The 4,392-nt window shown below is 39.6% G+C and overlaps 1 long non-coding RNA gene across 1 annotated transcript; it reads right to left on the bottom strand.

Annotated features, from left to right (window-relative positions):
• Positions 1–1,577: 1,577 nt before the first annotated feature.
• LOC107089442 lies at positions 1,578–4,386 on the bottom strand. Its single transcript, XR_001481440.1, has 2 exons — positions 3,695–4,386; positions 1,578–3,488 (listed from the first exon to the last, which is right to left on the bottom strand). It is a non-coding gene; the product is annotated as an uncharacterized LOC107089442 (long non-coding RNA).
• Between the last annotated feature and the right edge of the window lie 6 nt (positions 4,387–4,392).

Below are 4,392 nucleotides of genomic sequence, written 5' to 3'. Positions count from 1 at the left end.
GTTTAGTTGCAAGTGTGTTTCCTACATTTACTCATTACAAGCTTTTGTCTTCAAACACTCAATACTTTATATTTATGGCAATTTTTCCAAATTGTTCTGGCATTCTAATACATTAACCTAGACCCTAAATCAAGATTACCTATTTATTTCATTGATTTTCTTTTTCCTTAAGTTGTATAAATACTAATTGATTAGTTTTATTTTTGAAGGAAGATTACTGCACCAATTAATGAAAAATAGATATCCAGCAACAAGCCTCAACATTATTTGAATGTAGATAAAAGGAATTAAGCAAATAAGATTAATCAGTTTACCATGGTTGCATGAGGGGATACCTGGACCATAAAACTGGTGCCCAGGCAGCCAAGCTCCACCAGGATGATGGAACATCACCATGCACTGTCACCAGAAAGGTTTCTGTGCCTCTGGGAGAGCCACTGATATGAATTTCCTTGATCAAACCAGGAAACAGATTTCTTTAAGGGAGGCCTGATGCCTATTACCGCCCATCACTACCATTCTCTGAGCAGCAGAATTTGTGGGTTTCCTTGGCAGGAAGGATCTGGAACCATTTCCAGGCCTCCAACCTCGCCTGACTCCAGCAGAATGTATCTGAGACATCACATTTAAGTCAGAGACTCCAACTTGTTGAACTTCTGACTTTGTAGGATCTCAGTGATACTCTGGTCTGGATCTGGGAGAAGATGCTTGAAGAAACAATCCTCATAAAAGCAGCAAGTCCTTATAACTGCAAGCAATCACTATGCATTCCACACAAGAGAAAAAATCCACAATTTGTTTTGTTGTGTTTTAGCATGCCAGCACACCTTTATGTATGAATCCAGGTCTTTAGAACCAGCTCAAACTTAACTTTTGAACAATGCAAATTCATTGGCAAACATATTTGTCTGCTTGTATGCCTAATTCCAAATAATTACTGGAATATAACCATTACCTTAAATGCAGTATTTCCCTGTAATATCCTTTAAAATAAAGAACATAAATTGTGTTTATGTCAATAGGGTCTACTAAACTACTTAAACACTAAGAGTCCCAAAGCCCAGCCATTTGGCTTTTCTACCGTCCACTCCCAGAGTGCCGCCAGATTAGCTTTGAGCTAATATCGTAACTCTGGTGTGAAGGACACCATGGTTCTGCAAATGACAGGTTGATGAAATTAAGTTACCCTTTTTCAGAAATGCACATTCAGGCATAACCAGTTTAGCAGAGTATGAGCAATGATATTTACAGTGAGCACAACTGAAAAAATAAATTAAAATTCTTTGCGTAGTAAAAATTAAACACTTTTTACACAATTCCTTGCATAGATTTATTGTTGAAGCGCAAGATTCAAACATGTCATTTTTTGAAATGACTAAGAAAAATGCAAATACACCAGCCTTTGCAGTATATTTAGTGCAATAAGACTACAGATACAGTGAGGAAAATAAGTATTTGAACACCCTGCTATTTTGCAAGTTATCCTACTCAGAAATCATGGAGGGGTCTGAAATTGTCATCGTAGGTGCATGTCCACTATAAAATTCCAGAATTCACAATGTATGGTTTTTTTTAAAATCTATTTTTATGATACAGCTGCAAATAAGTATTTGAACACTTGCCTATCAGCTACAATTCTGACCCTCAAAGACCTATTAGTCTGCCTTCCCAATTTCCACCTCCACTACATTTATTATCCTTAATTAGATGCACCTGTTTGAGGTCGTTTGCTGAAAAAAGACACCTGTTCACCCCATTCAATCAGTGAGAATCAAACTACTAACATGGTCAAGACCAAAGAGCTGTCCAAAGACACTAGAGACAAAATTGTACACCTCAACAAGGCTGGAAGGGGCTATGGGGAAATTGCCAAGTAGCTTGGTGAATAAAGGTCCACTGTTTGACCAATCATTAGAAAATGGAAGAAGCTAAATATTAGTCAATCTCCCTTGGATTGGGGCTCCATGCAAGATCTCACCTCGTGGAGTCTCATTGATGCTAAGAAAGGTGAGAAATCAGCACAGAACTACACAAGAGAAGCTGGTCAATGATGTGTAAAGAGCTTGGACCACGGTTTCCAAGGTTACTGTTGGTGATACACTAAGACATCATGGTTTGAAATCATGCGTGGCACTGAAGGTTTTCAAGCTTAAACCAGCACACGTCAATGCCTGTCTTAAGTTTGCCAATGACCTTTTGGATGATTCAGAGAAATCATGAGAGAAAGTCATCTGGTCAGATGAGACCAAAATAGAACTTTTTGGTTGGAGGAAGAAGAATGATGAGTACCATCCCAAGAACACAATCCCTACTATGAAGCATGGGGGTGTTAGTGCTTTAGGGGCATTTTTCTACATATGGGACATGTTTACTGCATTGTATTATGGAGAGGATGACCGGGGCCATGTATTGAAAGATTTTGGGAAACGACCTCCTTCCCTCAGAGCATTGAATATGGGTCGAGGCTGGGTCTCCCAACATGACAATGACCCAAAGCACACAACCAGGATAACCAACAAGTGGCTCTGTAAGAAGCATATCAAGGTTCTGGTGTGGCCTAGCCAGTCTAAACCCAATAGAGTCTTTGGATGGAGCTCAAACTGTGTTTATCAGCAAAAGCCCAGAAACCTGACTGATCCAGAGAAGATCTGTGTGGAGGAGTGGGCCAAAATCCCTCCGGCACTGTGTGCAAACCTGGTGAAAAACTACAGGATACGTTCGACTTCAGTCATTAATAATAAAGGCTACTGTACCAAATATTAACATTGATTTTCTCATGTGTTCTAATAGTTATTTTCAGCTGTATCATATAAATAGTTGACAAATCATACATTTTGATTTCTGGATGTTTTCTTTTAGATTATGTCTCTTACAGTGGAGTTGCACCTACGATGACAATTTCAGACCCCTCCTTGATTTCAAAGTGGGAGAACTTGCAAAAGAGCAGGGTGTTCAAATACAGTTATCTTTAATGTATATATCACAAAGATGGTGACATGTCATTGGTCATGGGTTGGACCTGTCCTTCAACACTACATCATCTGAGCATGCTTGGCATTTTACCAGCTCCTCCCTACATTTACCACATGTATGCTTGTAACAATCAACATAGCGCATGGTGGCGTGAATTGCTGCACCAAAGGTTCACCAGGCGAAACGCCCTTTTCCCACTAGGAAGTCCACCCGTTTCTCCTGCACCCCTGTGCATGCCTTATGGAGCACATGGGCATTTAACGCTGCTATGTCATGAATCCTGAACCAACTGTCCTCCAGTGTGGAGCGAAGGGTGATGAAGCAGCGGAAGCTCTGTAGGTCTTCTGACTAAAGCTGTTTGCTCTCCATCTTCTGTGGCGTACAATTTTATTTACTTTGAAGGAGAGGCTTCCCGATCTCTTCTTCCGGGCCCACACTGCCATCTTCCCCCTCTGTTGGCCTGATGTGTGTCACCAATTGACCTCTCTTTTCAAGTGGTGGTGAGGTCTCTTCACCTGTATTGAAATGAGTCATGAAATATCCGAATGATATGAGCAATGAAAATTTACAAATTTAGACAAAAGTTACGATTTGAATTATAATTCCTAAATATCTCAAGTTTGCCACTTCTGTATTTGTTCAGGATATATTTTTTTTATATTTTCCTAAAACATAACTACCATAATCAGCAACTAAAAATTGGATGTTTAGGAATGCTCACCAGAAGAAATGTCAAAGTCTGAACTCATCTGAAGGTCTGTCTTCTCCACCCGAGTTGCAAGACTCGACTTGGTTCAGGATCATGTCCAAAGCCGCCTAAACAGTGTTTTTTTGTGTGGCATTTTTGGTTCTTGGCTTACGTTTGTAAAGTATGAAACCAGTGAGCGATTATGTGACGTTGTGTCAGATAATGTGCAATCACATGACTGCTGTCTGTTTGCGCCATGGCATAAAATCACCTACGTGCATCGCAATAATATAGCGAGACATTTACTAGACCGATGTTATTCAAAATTATTTGCGAATCTCCCAACCAAACATTGCCTACATATGTTTGACATTCAGATGGGGAATTAATACAGTGCTATGTTGCGAAAAGTTCTCTTGTTGTGGTCCAGGATCCTTAGAATTTCCCTGCTAGATTGTTTCTGATGATACAAGACTACCAAATGCCAGATATCCCTTCACCTTCAGACCTTACCTACCATAACCTGTGCAATTATTTCACAAATATTTAAGTTTACTTTTTAGGAAAGGCTGGCGAACTATAATACACTGGGGGAAACCCTGCACACTTGGTAAATGATTAATCTTTCCATTTTTTAACTAACATCGGACGGAATTTCCACACCTCTCTAAATGAAAAAAAAATCCCTACCAAAATAATTGAGCAGAATACCTAACCGTTTAAGAGGTGAT

The sequence above is a fragment of the Cyprinodon variegatus genome, unplaced genomic scaffold (assembly GCF_000732505.1).
Source record: "Cyprinodon variegatus isolate N-32 unplaced genomic scaffold, C_variegatus-1.0 Scaffold253, whole genome shotgun sequence".
In the NCBI taxonomy this organism is placed as follows: domain Eukaryota; kingdom Metazoa; phylum Chordata; class Actinopteri; order Cyprinodontiformes; family Cyprinodontidae; genus Cyprinodon; species Cyprinodon variegatus.
Note: the sequence above shows the minus strand (reverse complement) of the source record. Positions and strands in the feature narration are given on the sequence as shown.